Below are 16,658 nucleotides of genomic sequence, written 5' to 3'. Positions count from 1 at the left end.
TTTGCAAGTTGTCTTCAAAAACAAGACGTTTGAGTGAAAATGAATCCGGGTTGACGCAACGTAAATATTAAGGGAGAAACCAGACTGTTAAATTTACATTTTATTAACAAAGCACTTGGTTAGAATAACATAAGCGATAATTGTCTGAAGATTAAATTCAGACAACACTGCTCTTAAATGCTTGCAAAGAGTCTGGATGCCGAATAGACTGTTGTGGTGAAATTGTCTGCAGACGAAGAGGAAATTGGCTTCGTTTCAGAGCGTGATTATAGCGAGCTGGTAAACAAAACAGAAAACTGAAGTGTCTGATGTTCGAGTTGAAAGTAGTTGCCTCATCACAGCAGACTGTGTGAGTGTGTGTATGTGTTGGAATTTAACACTCCTGTGTTACACACCACAGTGACTCACAGGTGGGGGACAGAATGCTGCCCTACAGGAAACGTCAAGATGCACATGGAGATATAGCATGTGAAATGTGGCCGAACTCCTCAAACACAACAACACAGATGTTGATGAGTGACAGAGTGAGGAGCTTTAACCTGAAACCTGAGAGAACACTGCGTTAACGTCTGGAGCAAAGCATACTTTTGTCCGTCTGTGATTTGACACGAGCATGGAACCCTGGAAATGGGGCATTAATCAGTAAGTAATTATTTATAATTTCCATCTTGTAGTCCTCTCTGTTGTAGAACACTTTGTAGCTCTGTATGAGCTTTTTAAACCTTCTATATTTCCTGATGTCGCAGGCTCAGGCTCTCATTATAGATGATTGTTAAAGACCCTTGATTACAATGTGAACACTAGGGATGCACCAATCCCACTTTTTCAGTCCTGATACCGATATCAATACCTGGGCTTTGGGTATCGGCCGATACCGAGTACCGATCCGTTAACAGTGTGTAATTAATACGCTGTATGCCTCACTGTGTGGAAGTGACTGGCATCATTATTTTGTGTGTAAAGCAACAACAGGCTTGACTGAAACATTATTTTCTTAACTTTGTAAAACAAAATGTAACAAATAAAAACATATACATTTACTAAATTCTTATTTATTCTTATTAAAATAATAAAAACTTGGTAAGAAAACACAATTCAAGTGTAAACATTTTTAATGCAGCAACAAATTGGTCAAAACCTGAACAGGAATTAAAATTCCAGCATGTAATGTGTAGTATATAAACAGAGAATTGAGTTGAATAGATCGTCCCCATTGTCACATCCCTAGTGAAAACTACCATAAACACAGAGGAAAATGTGAAAAAAGCAAAAGCAACATAATACAATATAATATGGAAGAAAATTGAGTAAGTAAATAAATAATCAAATATGCAAACGAGCACAAAACAAGCACTACATGTTAAATTGTCATTCTTATTTTAGCAAACTTTGTTTCTCTCATCAAAACAAGGACAAATTCATATATAATGTCAAATTGTGTATTTATATCAAACAAAGTACAGTGAGCCTCATGCAGGAAGCGATAGAGGGAACCCTGTCATATCTACAATTTTTGGGGATTTTGTTAGCACCCATTGATTTCTGGGATGTGTTTTCTTATTTTTGCTCTTCTCTTAGGTAAGAGAACATTTTACGAGTGATCGAGAGACTTCTTACGAAAAGAAATGTAAAAAAGAGAAAACATAAAAAACAATATGCATGAATATCATCTAACCAAATTTAGATTATTATATGTTTTTGAGTAATTATAATTTGGATTATTAAATTAGTGGGCTAAATAATACTTGGTCCATTTATCCCAATTAAGACTACAAAATCCCCTGGAGTATGTTGCATGCGTTCAGCTTCTGAATGGCTCACATACTGCTCTTTGATGCTTTTTGATTTTCCTGTAAGGTCAGTACTGACGCTCTGGAAAATCACATGTTTACTTTGTTTCAGCTTATGTAACAGTACCTCAATTTCACTACTGTCGAAGTTCTTCTTCTCTCAGCCTTTTTTCATTGGCATGTCTCCAGTTCTTGGGTATGTGCCAGAGTATATTATGCACACGGCACAACACCGGCCCTTATAGAGTGTTTAGGGGCCGTTACCTGTGCTACTGTAATTATAAACAATCAGCCACATGCCTTCAATTTATGATCAAGTGGGATTCATCATTCAGCTCACCTGGGTAAGAGCAGTTTTGGATGGTTCAAAATGTTTGCTGCATCTGGAGTTGTACACAGCCAGGGTTTAACAAATAAAGAATATTTTTCAAAGACAAAATTATTTTTAAGCAATCTGATGCTATACACTGAGGTCATTACCCAAAACCTAATGTATACTGGTGGCTGGGGCTGCCTGTTTCAGTAGCAGATAGACTGTGAACTCATATCGGAGTAGATTCTTTTACTTTTATGTATTCTATTTGACCTTTTATTCAACCAGGATGGTCTTTTGAGATGGAAAGCTCCCTTTTTTGTGATAAAGTCCTGGCTGAAATGGCAGCACATTTGTTACACAGATGAACACAGACTCTGTACACTAAAGGAAGAGGAGTGAGGAAGGAAGAAAAGGGGGAAAATAATGAACCATAAAAAGAAAAGAAAGGAAACATAAAATATAGTAAAGGGGACCTGCTATGCTTCTTTTCAGGTTCATACTTGTATTTTGGGTTTCTACTAGAACATGTTTACATGCGTTATTGTTCAAAAACGCTTTACTTTTCTCATACCGGCTGTGCTGCAGCGCTTCTTTTCACCGTCAGTCTGAAACGCTCTGTTTACGCTCCTGTAACGGCCACTCGAAAACCCCAGTCTGCTCTGATTGGTCAGCTAGCCCACACTGTTGTGATTGGTCAACCAAACCAAACTCTTCAGACTCGAACTAGCTTTGTTTGAGGGCGTGTGAAACTAAAATGTGTTACTTGGTGACATCACCACGTTGCGGAAGAAAAGGCGGGACTTCAATCAAGGCGTTTCAGGCAGTTCAGGAGCAGTGTTTCTGTGGGGGAGAGTAACTCTCTTTGGTCTGGACTTTGGGCTTTGTATCCCTTTAACATGCACAAAAATCTATATAACACATTAAAGGAAAGGAAAAAGCACAAAAGCATAATAGGTCCCCTTTAAATTTGTATTTAAACACAACAGCTCCATTTCGCCATGTCTGCCCTCACCACGTCCATGACTTTGTTTTAAAGCCTTTGAACTTGACTAATGTCTATAATACCTAAAAGCTCATTTTATGGCAATTTAGAGAATAGGCACTCAAACTTTCCATATGCCATATGAGTGGAATATCACTTTGTTTAAACCTTTTCTAGCATTAAATGGCTTGAATGAGTCACTTGTCTGAGACAAAAGGGCAGGACAAGTGTGTCTGTCTGGTGCTTCAGACATAAAGGACACCATCTGTACCTGTTCTTATTATCAGCTTCTTGTATTTAGATCGTTTGTGAACTTTGACCTTCATTAACTTTGAAATAGTTTTTATTCTGTATTTAGTGTTTCTTATAAACAGTTAAACCCCCTCACCCCATTGTCTATCTTCGCTGCCTGTGTGAGGGATTCTAAGACAATATGAAATCTCATCTACCACCTAGATGCCTTGTTTACCGAAGAGCTCGGCACACCGGGAAACGGGCAAAACGGGAGCTTAAGAGTGTGTCCGTCGGAAAACAGGGGATAGCGTTGACAAGGCAACGGGAGCTCATTATCTCGTCGTCTATGCTGGTCCACGGCACGCCATTGATGGGTGCCAGAGGAGAGTTTGGAGCAGACAGATGGGGGTTGCACCCTACGTTTCACACACAAGTCGATTGAGCAGGAATAACACGTCCATGGAAATGACATGTCGGCGCTGTAATCCTGGATTACCTGTCTGCCTCGCTCTCCTTCGCAGTGCGTCTGCATGTCGCACGTTCCGTATCAGACGAGATAACAAACAGTGGCTCAGCCCCAACTGCTGTGAGACTGTGTTTGATCTGTATTGTCAAGATACACAATGTGCGCAGCGAGAGCCCGGCTGTCTCCCTCTCCCTCTGCTGACCAGTGTTTCACATTATGTGTGACGCAGGGACAGTTTAGGCGGAGGGGAAGGATCTGTTGCTGTAGGTCATGCGGTCGGCATACGAGATTACTGCTCGTATCTGATTTTGTCTGGGTGTGTGATCATATCTACTGTACTCAAGGATGCCTACCTTATCTGCTGCAGTTATCACCTTCCACTGACGTAAAGATGCCGCAGAGCCACGATAGCAAAAGGTGCCACATCTGTTTTGATATAAAACACATTTTAATATTGAATTAACAGTTGCCCTTCTGCTCACCTGTATATCAATTTTAAGGCACATGTGCATCACTAAACACGTCTGAAAGCGAAGGTTAAGAGACGGTCCTCCACTGAGTAAAGCTCACAACATTGGTGCGTAATGCTCCAGCTATGCAGTATTTACCAATCAAAGAAGAATTAAACTCTTAATTAACTTTATTTAATCATAATGCCCTTGAAACAAATTCCTGAAGACCTCTCTCCATTTTTCTCTCATAGATGGTTAAACGGCTAAGCCGACTTGTTTTGTTTCCGGTTCGCAACCTCTACTTCTTCTTCTACTCTGTTTACTGGAGGATTACAGCCATGCGTAGCCTGTAGCGCCAACTTCTGAAACTACGCTGTAGCCAAGTTTTGTTTTGCTCCAAACCAGTTTATGGAAACGCGCCTAATTAGCATTTATTTTTTTCCGACAAAAGTTCCCTCAAAATTTGCTTGACAATTGAATGGAAACACAGCTGAGATCTTTTTTTTTTCCCTGAGAGACTTAAGGACACATTATGTGAAACATTTAAAGTCAGCAACATAAAACCACACAGCCGGCTTACAAGAAACGACGACCACAGTTTGACAACTATTAAGTTAGCAACTTGAAAGTCAGAGTGAAATGGAAGTTAGAGCGTCTTTAGCGTTCTGTACTGAGATGTATCTCACAGGGAAATGGAATATTTGAGTGGTGTACAATTACAAGAGGGATTTAAATCAAATCATTCGCATTTGACCGCTAAAAAGTGGGCGGGCTGTTTAGCGCTACAGAGGACTGTTGGCTCCACACACACACACACACACACACACACACACGCACACACACACACACACACACCTCCCTCACATGTTGTTAAATCAGGAGTAGGACGAGGAGGAATAGATGAGAGATTTTCAACTGGCTTTGTGTCACTGCAGCGCGACCAGTACATGCAGATGAACACTCACCCGCCACCAAAGGTCTGCCTGGATTCGCGTCATCATCTGGCGGCCTTTTGCCGTTCATCTGCATGTAGTGCCGCGCTGCAGTAACAGAGCCGGTTGAAAATCGGCAACGTTTCCCTTGAATGAATTAGACCTCAGCTACAATCTTTTGGAAATGAAAACGTTTTTGTCTACTGATATCCAAAAACACATCTCTTCCTCAGCTGCTACAATCCATAAACGTGAAGTGCGGTTTTTATATGATTGGTGTGGCTAGCTAGTCGCCCAAAGTTTCATTTGATGGGATTCATTTTTGTAAAGGAACAGAAAAGACGGGGGTTTTGATGTAAAAATAGTCTGATACTTATTTTTTTACATATTTGTCAAATAAAAAGAGATAATAAACAATTAACACAGGGACACCGGATTAAGACTGTCAAAATATATGTTTCATTGCATGGGGACATTATACTTTTGGCTTTAATATAATATAATGTAGTTGTGAACTTTACACAGCATGCAGGACATTTTCCTTTTTCACTATTGCTGGATTTCCTTTTTGCGTTTTGACTGAACCGAGGCATCAGCCCAGATATCACCCAAGCTGACTACTTTGCCTTCTTTTTGTTGTTGCATCTTGTTTCCATTCCAAGTTGTCATAGTTACACCATGACAGCTGCCGCAGCTAATTGGCGTAAGTTGTAGTCAACCTTCCTTGTATTCAAACTTGAGTAGTCAAATGTGTGTCATGCGTAAGTTGCGTCCCTCAAGATCCAATTTGGTACCATTTATTCACATGGTTTTATTTAAAAATGTCATTTCATATAGTGTTTTTTTTTGCAGTTTACACAGATTAGAAAAGGTGTGGAGGAAAAGCTTGGGCACTTTTCAGCCTGAGTGGCCAGAGAGATCTACATCAGCAGCTCTGTGGGTGAGGACTGTCCTCAGAGATCGCCTTGGACCGCTGCCACCGGTCAGATTACAGCCACAGGAGTCTGGAGAAGAAAAACCTCCAGCGAATAGCCCCGACTTGCGTTTTTATTCAATCCCCATCCTCAACATTTCATTTCCAGGGTGTAATAACTTTTTTTCTGAGAGTTTGCGAGCTGTTTACATTTCCGTCCCTCAGCAGCGAGTCTTCCTCTTGCGTGATGTGCTCTGCTGCCGGTGTTTACCGACGGGCACGTCGTGTGTTTGCAGGAACTGAGTGGGAGAAAGGGATTTAGTGTTTTTCCTGTTCATGATTTGCATGATTTTGGTTGGGAGCACTGTGGCAGCCTGCAGGATTTTTTAGTCACATTTAGTTGGCACAAATAGTCGTATAGCTCAGAGAGCAGGCAGAGATTTGACATCTCGGATTCCTTAAAGAAGGCTCGTCCCTCACTTGTGTGCATCATTATATGTGAATGTCAAATCTTTTGTCCAAGGGCACAAAAACATTGCAGCAGTTGATAAGCAGCGTTATTTGTGCTGAGCTGAACAATAGTACACTGACGATAACGCTGATTACAGAAACCGTTAATTAAATCTAATAGGAGCAAAATCTGTGAAGATTGACCTTGTAACTTCAAAGACTAGTTGAGAAAGTGTGACATCTTGCTGTAATTTGAAGTCTTTCTGAATGGTCTTATACAGCACAGGTGCATATTGGCTTTTATATCTTACTTTATTTTGCAAAAGCACATATAGCATGAAGCAGTTTTGTTGTTGTTGTGTTGTAATCCTGTAGAAGTGAGGCATCACAGGTCTTTATGTTTTAACAAACAACCATAGCCATGGCACAGTAACAACCTCACAGACAGCACTGCAACCAAGAAATTAATTCATTACAAGTCTACAGTACGTAGGCTTCAAAGGGACAAGGACAAAAAGCACACATAAGGCATAACTGTTTTTTATTTATCGTGTCTTTCCAAATGTTGTCTGGAAAAAATGCAGACTTTTGCTTTTTCAGTTAACCTTAATGATCTAGGTGAGGTTTTCAAACACAATTCAGATTCCAGTCTTTTACTGAGGGCAGCATGCCGGCTCCCGTTCATTCCTGTGGAACTTGATCAGTGGCTCATGAATCCAAAATGGCTCGACTGCCGAGATTTTTTGGCGATCGTGCGGATCCATTGGGCCCATAGAGCAAGCGTAGTTGTGTTTCCTTTAACTCCGCCTCCCAGCCTGCGGTCCAGCCTTGGTTTGAGGCTCATTCACATGAACAGAGGAAGGAAAATAAGTCTGGATTTGGCTATTAGTGCATTTTACAACTTTTAGGACCTAAAGATTTAAATAAGGGCTATTCAAGTGTTCTTACTGGGAAGTTGATTTACCTTAAAAAAATATATAAGTCTATGGGAATAAGTATTTTTTGGCCAAATGGCATCACGTCACTGACATGGACTTGCATTTTTTATATTTTCTTACACCCCTATCAATTACTCACCCTTGTTACCTTGAATTCTTGAAGGAAACTTAAAAAGAAAGCTGTTTTATTGCCTCCACAATTAATAGACAATCCAAAAACGGAGTAAATCCTTGATGAATGGAAGTAAATGTAGACCAGATTTAACAACAGAAAAACTCTATCAAAACTTCTCATTTATCCAGTCATACATCATCAAGGATTTTCACTGTTCGCAGCCGACTGATTGAACTCTCAGCTTCTGTGTTTAGCATACAAAGAAGTGTTGATTTGAACAAATTGAAGTGCTGAATGTTTCCTCTCTGTCAACATATAAGACCTACTGTATACTGACGGCACATCTCGCTTCATTGCCGTTTCTTTGTCGGCTCGCATGACGCTTTCGACGTTTTCCAATTTAGCTGTCAAAGTTACTGGAAGGACGGCGAGAAGAAAAACAAAAGCAACATACCAACAAACAGAACACACACACACACACACACACACACACACAGAAACAACACAATCTGTTGTGTGCACTGTTTGGCCAATAACGTCTAAGAGATTCACGAAGGCAAATCAAATATGGATAGACATTCATACATCCAAATTGATGCGTCACTCACAGTGGGAGGGAGACAATTGCTGTAATTGTGAAGAGGGTTGGTGACAAGATGTAAAAACAATGGCAGTCTCTGTCTGACTATGTCTCACTCACACACACACATGTTCTGAATAGGAAAGCTCAGAGAAATGTATTTGTGCCTGCAGAGGAAAGTATTTGTATCCTTGTGTTTGCATAAATATATGAGCTGAGGTGTTTGTAGCGGGGTGACTGGGGAGAAAAGGCGCCTTTCAGTATAATGTGCTCTTTAATAAAGACACAGGTTGGCAGATTGGGAGTGTCAGTGCATGTGGCACACAGCCTCTTCAGGTGATTTATGAGCGCGCTGCTAGGCTATTACATTATGGGCCCCAGTCCTATTCAGTGAGGATGATAAGAGCTGCCCACCTCCATCGAAACACTGCAGGTACAAGTGTTTTGTTTCAGTGGAATATTACTGCTTTTTGATAAAGGAATTAAGTAGTAGCAGAATCTAATCATGTTGTCTGAGCTGCAGCTGTAGCTCATCTATTAGGTTAGCGTTTGGGCTTTTGTCCTTCAGAGTTTGCAGAGCATGTTCGAGGGGAAAAGGCTTGGAATAGTTTGCATCTTCATTGAATTTCAAATGTTAGACCTCTCTTTATTGTGTAAACAATATTATGCATTAGTTATACTTGCATGAAGCCAGCAACCAAACCAAATGTTTTTTAACCTCTCGAGGACTGCCTCCATTTATTCCAGAACAGTTCCGTTCAGTTTCTGCTACAATTTAAAAACCTTACCGCAGGAAGAAAAGGTGCAAGTCTGCAGTTTTGTTTTTTTTCTTCCTCCCACTCCATGGCTTTGGACCTGGCCTCGTGTTGGCAGGGAGACAGAGGCGAGAGGCCGACACAGCGAGGCCAGAGTTCACGCCGCAGAGCGCCGCAGCCGAAAGGCCAGTTGTCAACCACCGGCGGAGGGGAAAACAATGGGGCATCAGCCAGAGAGGTTTGGAAAAAAGGACGAGTCAGGGTCGCTTTCACTTAACACAGCGTGGCGTCACTGCAGTGAGCCACAGGGGCTGAGGGGAGGAGGGAGGAGACAGCCTTGGGCTTAGGGAATAAGGAAGGAAAGAGGTACAGACCGATCTAAAGGCAGAATACTTTGTCTTTATAGTAATTACATAATGATCAGATTATGGTCCATAAGTTGATGTCATCTTTATTTGTGGTTGTTACATGTCTCTCAGTGACAATAATGCTGAAGTTCATATTTTACTGTAGGGCTGCCGTCTTAGTCGATAAGTCGACTAATTGGTAGTTTTGGTCTTAGTCGATTATTTATTTTATCCGACCCCGGATATGCAGTTGAAGATGAGTAATGAGTGAGGGAGCTTTTTCATGCTGAATGACTTATTTTCAAAACTCTAGTAAACACAAGATTTTAAGTGGTGCTTTTGTGTGATTCTTTGTGGAGAGATTCTCTGTTGATTAAATCAACTAATCGATTAGTCGACAAAATCGTATGAGTGTTAGTCGACTAGGAAATTCTTTGATCAAGGACAGCCCTAATGTACTGCAAGCCAAACCTTACAGTATCAACTACAAACAAAACTGCCAACAAGTACTGGGTCACAGGGTGCATGTGTGATTATTGGGAGGTTTTGTTTTCACCGGCGTTGGTTTGTTTGTTTGTTTGTCTGTTAGCCACATTACTCCAAAAGTTTGTGATGGATTTGAATAACATTTTTTGGAGGGGTGGAGTGTAGCACAATGAACAATCCATTAGATTTTGGCGGCGATCCGGATCATGATCCGGATTCAGGAATTTTTATTAAGAATTCTGATCAGCCTGAGCATTAAGACCACAGGGTATAACACATGCGCAGTGTAACTGATTACGCGTTGATGACGCATGACCCCGCCTTCTCCCTCCCTCTGAGAGCAGAGAGATACGTGTGTGGATGTGTGGCGATACATCAAGGTGCGGGAGCTGCTGGCCGTCCGTGGTGAGAAAGGAAAAAACGGTTGATGACGGGATGAGAGACAACGTAGTGTAACGTTATACAGACATAACAAGGCTGCTGAATGAGAGAAGCATACGCCGATACGTTACACAGAAACACACCGTGTTAATAATAAGTCGACCACCTCACGGTACCGCCAGCTACCGTGAGGTGGCGGAGGTTTAGCACTAGTTTAGCATTACCTTATTACTTATATCAATGATTAAGAAATCCAAAGTATTAACCCACTGAAAGCTGAGGTGGATGACATATTTGGTCAAACATACCTGCTTTCTTTCAAAAGTATCAAAAGAACTGGGTTTGGTTTGTTTGTTTTGGGCGTTTCAGGATTTTGGTCTGATTCTCAAAGAGATGCTATTTCATTTTCTTCCCAGCCTTTTTGTGTTTCTGATGGCAGTCCTGAAGGCATCTGAAGGCCAACGGCAACTCTTGACAGTTTTCTGAATGCTGGATGAATGTGTGTTGGCTTTATTGTCCTTTGGGATGATGTGCCAACATATTTCAGTGTTGGCAGTCCAACAAAACTCCATCTTTAGACATTTGCTGCTACAGCAGTGGAGTCGAGTAGAGAGGATCTTTGTCAGATATGAGGGACTGACTCAGAACTGCCTCCCAGCGGGATGGAAAAGCAGAATAATTAATGGGTCTAATATTCCACTCCATTGTGACAGCCCCTCAAGAGCTCATTTGTGACAAGAAAGTGTAAAGACCCATCTCCCCGTCAAAGATACTGATAAGGACCAGTCTCCCTATGATTCATGACATGCAATAAGTGGTCCAAAAAGGCGAAGCCCAGCATTGGCGTTCCACCTCCCATTCCCGATCACGACATTATGTCAGAGCTGTGAGATGGTTATGGACGACAGACTGCATCCTTGTTTCCTTGTAATTTTTGCATTTGGGCCAATTGCATGTCTTCTACAGGCTTCTCGGAAACGAATCAATTGTTTCCAGAAGTCGTGAACGGCAGGAAACGACTCGCCATCGTCTGCCGGTGCAGAGGCAGGCTGAGACAAATAATGCAGCTCCCTATTTGGAAGGCATTATCCCCTCACAAGTGTGAGGCTATTTATGTTGAGTGTGGGTTTACGTAATGAGTGTGGCCATACCAATGTGCCAATTAGTCTCGGAAACTCATACATGCATTCCTGCCTCGCCACTGGTTGGGAATGAAGACGTGATTTTTGACAGCAGTGATGTTGATACAGGGCTTGAATGGATTTGATTTCTACGCCTAACGCCAGTTTTGATAAGTGTTTTCCAATAATTTCAATATCAGGATGGAAATGGTCCAAAAAAACGTTTTGACCGAGAGACACATGCATTGTTAATTGACACCAAGGATAATTGAAATTAAGTAGAACAACTTCCCACAGACTGCCAGTTTAGTCCCGATCAATATAAAGCAATAAATATGTCCTCAAACAAAAACACATCACATTTATCATGTTGGAGGTTATACAATGACACTTAAAGTGGCCAGTAATTGATTTTTAATCAAAGGCAAGTAATCAGAACAGAATACTGGCAAACTCATTTTGTTCTAAACTGAAACAACATTTGAGGTTTAACAGAGAACACAGTATATATGGAAGACAAATATATTTGCAGATTCATTCAGCAGCTATACCTCCGGTTTGCCCCTCAGACTCAAATGTTTATGCCACCGCTTTGATGTGTGTTTTATTAGTTTTTATCTCCAAAGGACAGCGGGGAGATTAGGTGGAACTCAATCTCCCCACACCTCTGCACCCTTTAGCAAACGGCTGTGTTCGGCAACACTATCATTACACACATTACATGAAAACTGGAGAGTAGTGGGCTTTATCGTGTCATGTTTTCCAGATAGGGGTGGCTAACAAGACACAAATGCGCGAAAGGGAGGGGGGGAAATTGTCTCAAATGAAAACGGCAAATAACACCAGTGTCTTCTTCAGTTAGCAGCGTGGTCAGCAGCTGAGTTGTTTTCTTTTGTACGCAGGTGCATGTAGAGAGAGGCCTGCAGAGAATTGAGCAATTTATTCGATTTTTTATAACGTAATATGTAGTGGGTTGGACTTTAATTGAATTCTTGTTTATTACAGAGTCTGGCTAGTCTTTCCTGAATTGTACACTCATCTCTGAGGAGAGGAGATGAGACATTCCTAATCTGAAAAGTCCTTTTTTTAAATGGCCTCAGTGGATATTTTTCAGCCGGCCTGGCTCCTCCACCCTCACACTTGTCAGGCCCCAAGTCTATTACATTCCCCTCCTTTTCTAAAAGACCGCAATTAATCTAATTAGTAATCAATCAGCTGTTGGGCCTCCCGCCTCCTCTGTGCTAATGGAGGATATGACAGGCCTTGAGCTTGCATTATTAATACCTCCATTCCTGGAGCCCAGGGCCCCCCTGACGCCCTCGGCCAGGGGCCATTGATCACTACCACAACCCAGTGAGCACTGCAAGGCCTGCTGGGAAATATAGCCAGAGTTTGTGGGAGTGGAGGTGGGAATGTGGTGCGTCAGTGTGTGTGTGGGATGAATCCGTTTATGGGGGGTAATTTTGGTAAAGGAAGGAGTTTTTTGCCAAATTTGCTCGGGGGTAGGTTGGATATCCTAAAAGTGTAATGCTGCCTTGGTGGCGGCGCATGCGGTCTGCAGGGAAGCTCACGGTGCACGTTTTAAAGGAGATGAGGGATTGTACGAGTGACGTTAATAGGAATGTTGTGCTCCGAAAAGCTCATTTGGTTAATGGGGCTCACCTCAAAACTATTATGGCAGGATAAGGGGGCCTCTCTGTGGGACTATTTCTAGAAAATGAGATTAGAAATTATAGGACGCCACAAACGCTGGAGCACAATGATCGCAGTGTGGCAATGAAACAATCACTGCAACATTATCCTTCATCTCCCATGCGTTATATGAGCACCCAATCTAATAGCCCCAGCAGCTGAACTTACAGAGCTTGATAGCAATCCCACCAGCTGATCTCATTCGCTAAAATCGATATTGGAACAAACTCTGTGCAGGCTTGGGGGAAGGAAAAAAAAAAAAAACAACTGAACAAAACAACCGAACCTCTTTGCCTCATGGTTAGCTGTTACCGTTCACAGCCAGCGGACAGACACAGGGTCGTCCGTTGCCCTCTCTAACTGAATCTGCTAACTCTAATTCATCTAACCTCCGTGCCAGCGGCTGTTGATCATGTTGGTTTCGTGTTGTTTTTGAGGACGTGCTGTAAAGACTTAGGAGCTCAGGGCTGGGCAATAATTCAATATCACCTTTCAGTGGAATCTAATTATGATATGACCATATCATGATTCATGATTTCGAGCAAATTTTGATGAAAAATCTGAAGTGTTGTAAAAGGTTTTGTCAGATCTTTTTAATTCATTACCTGTTTTTGCATCACATCACTTTATTTCGATTATTTCAGATGGCTTTGTACACATTAATCAGCAACATACTATTTTATAACTGATTCATTTGGAAACTGAATATCTTCACTTTGGACCTTTTGGTTGGAAAAAAAAATTGGCTTGGAAACTGATGGTCATTTTTCATAATTTTTTGACATTTTTATAGACCAAGCAGTTTGTGGATTAATCGAGAAAATAATCAGCAGACAAATCTACACTGAAAATAATCGTTCGTTGCAGCTCATTAGCAGAAAAATGAAATATACTATTATTAAGTGTGTTTTCTTTAGTGTATAATCACCTGAAAATAAGAATTGTTGTGTTTTTGTTAGCTTGGAATGAGCCGTTTATATCTACATAGGGAGCGGGTCCTCTTCACGGAGTCCGCCATGTTGCACCACTATGTTTCAACTGCTCCAAATGACCTCCACTACTCTTACAACAACTGGCTCTAAAGAGGGGCCATTCGCATTTTCGCATCGGCCACCGTAGCAATCTTACACGCTTGGCACACAGGAGAAGTTGTAATCTGCAACCTCACCGCCAGATCCTACACCCTGTTCCTTTTTAAAGGAAAAACCTGACTAAATGAGCAGTGAAACAAAACAAATTCAGATGCTTCCATTTAAGGAAGAAGGGATAATTTAATAGTTTGATCAAATTAATTTGAATCATATGTTACAGCCTTCATGTTATCATCCCTCCAGCGGAGTTCAGAGACTTTAGCTGCATTCACACCAGATCAGGTTGGGTCGGTGAATACGCCAGGTTTCCTATTCATTTGAGAGGGGGTAGTGGAATGCTGGAAAAAACGCAGTGCCATTCGGCGAAAAAGTAGAAACAGACACAACTTTTGGAAGAAACACAGCCTGATGTCAAGCTGCAATTGCCAATCACGTAACCAGCAAGTACAGTTAATATCCCTGCCTCACGTTGCCATGGGGAGGGGGGTGAAAACAACTTTGGTACAAGGAAGTTTCAAAATAAAAAAAAACTATCAGGTTTAAAAAAAATGAAACACAAGCACTTACCCCAACCACAGGAGTTTGCGTAACAATTGATTACATAGATGCTTGTTGGAGTGATTCTGTGGAGAATTTGGTATTGTGTTTCCTGCAACAAGCTCCAACACATTCCCATCGTTTTTCTTGTCTAGCTGCTTTAGAATGAATGAAGCTGCTTTCAAGTGCAGTTGGGAATGTCAAGATCATAAAAAACGCTCTGACGGAAAACAATAATTGTAAAATATATTGTCAACTTGTTGGGGGGTTAAACTTCACAACTTGACATCACATAAAATTGGCCCACACCGCCACACTGTTCTGGAGGCCCAACACCTTACCAAGACTCTTTATGTCTGTTTTTGCTTCAATGTTTCACCCAGTATCAAAAAAAATCATTCTTAATAAGAGTGTGATATTGATTTCGACCTTATCTCCGAGCCCTATTGATGGTGATGATTGTTGACAAGAGAAACAGCTGTGGCCTGTCCACAATGTGACTGATGTGTGGGAAGGTGGAAGTAAGTGGTCAGAGGTTGTGTGTAATGGAGCCTGGTCATTTTAAACAGAGATGACATCACTCTCTTTACTACACCAGGCCACTTCCCATGACTAAGACCTGCTGTCATTTGGTACGGCGGCCATAACCTTTCCACTAACCAGCCCACGAGTTCTGACTTTAGCGCCGCCGCCTTTACACCGCACAGGTTAAGTCACCATCAGCAAGCACGCCAAGGCTGTCACACCGCTCTGCTTAATTTGCAGAAGGCTGTGGTTGTTAAGTATTTACAGGCCTTCAGTGGCTTTATGAAGCCGCGATGGGAGTCAGCATTGGTGCTGAGCTCACAGCAGCTGCAGTCAGCTGCCTCATTCAGGGGGGATTGGGAAAGCAATGCAGCTCATCTGCTGTGCTGTGAGTCAGCGAGCTGGACATGCTTTATCTAAGGATATGAGGAATCGCTCTGCGGTAACCCCCCCATCCTCATTTGTGTACCACGAGGGTGTAGGTGTGCAGGAGGTAATCTTGGTTACAGGAAACACACAGATCACTCGCCATTAGTCACCACTGGTCATCAGAGACAACCTGTGCGTGTTCGGGGGGTTGCTGAACTTGCAAGAATGGATTTACAGGAAGTTCATCTTTCATGAATTCTGTGTTGATTGTGGTGTTTCTGTGGGGAGGCTGGTTAAAGGATGACGGTACAGTTGGTGAGGTGAGCTAACGACAGAGCGGCGCTGGTGTAAACCCCAGCTGCGCTGCACGAATGAGTCTCTTGAGAGCAGAGAAAAGCTTTAGGCAAATGAAGGAAGTTCTCAAAAGAAAAAAGTTTTGGTGGGAAAAAAGTTACCAGCACATGATGAATGATGAGTCACCTGAGAAGCTTGTGAGAAAAAAAAAACTTCTGGGGTTACCAAGATAGCTGTAAATGAAGTGTTAAGTTTGGAGGATGGAACCTGCCAAAAATAGATCAACAAATAAATAAATTACTCGATGAATAAATTAATGTAGCAAAAATAATATTGAAAATAAATATATTTATTTAAAATAAAAGGGAAAATGAAACAGAAGAGTAAATACATAAGGGAATTAATACAAAGTTGAATAAATAAAGAATTCAATTGAAACAGAAATTTGTCACATTTGTATCAACTAATTAATGGCTATATTTATTTTTTAATATTATTTTTGCTACATTTAATGACATATTTATTTATTTATTTATCGAGTCCTTTATTTATTGATTGATTTTTCGAGTCATTTATTTTTGATTTTGTCAGATTCCGTTGTTCATAGTTAAGATGGGTCAGATTTAAACTGCAGACAACAGGTCAGCAGGTTCATCTGCACACTAACACCTATCTACCAAGCTGGTTTTAATGTCTTCTTTTTAGAGCATTGTTATTGTTTGCAGCAGACATCCTGAGTCCTGCTGTACTACACAGTATTTCCTCTTATGAAAACAAGTTTTGCATTTGGTCTAAAACAAAGAGTGTGGGTGGAGGTTTGGACACAGGAACTGAATATCAGTATTGTGTAATATCAACATTATATGCAATATATGTTTCATATTTTGTATGA

General features: G+C 41.3%; 1 protein-coding gene across 5 annotated transcripts in view; it reads left to right on the top strand.

The window, feature by feature from the left end:
- sema6e (sema domain, transmembrane domain (TM), and cytoplasmic domain, (semaphorin) 6E) overlaps positions 1–16,658 on the top strand; it is a 188,199-nt gene that overhangs the window by 60,024 nt on the left and 111,517 nt on the right. Inside the window, exon 1 of one of the 5 annotated variants that reach the window (XM_037784069.1) lies at positions 382–642. The exons of the other annotated variants lie outside the window; for them this stretch is intronic. The gene's annotated coding sequence lies outside the window, so the exon portion shown is untranslated. Of the gene's footprint in view, positions 1–381; positions 643–16,658 lie in introns of those variants that run through there. 5 annotated transcript variants of the gene reach the window in all.

The sequence above is a fragment of the Sebastes umbrosus genome, chromosome 11 (assembly GCF_015220745.1).
Source record: "Sebastes umbrosus isolate fSebUmb1 chromosome 11, fSebUmb1.pri, whole genome shotgun sequence".
NCBI classification, from domain to species: Eukaryota; Metazoa; Chordata; class Actinopteri; order Perciformes; family Sebastidae; genus Sebastes; species Sebastes umbrosus.
The sequence above is the reverse complement of the archived record's forward strand: the minus strand, read 5'-3'. Positions and strand labels throughout refer to the sequence as shown.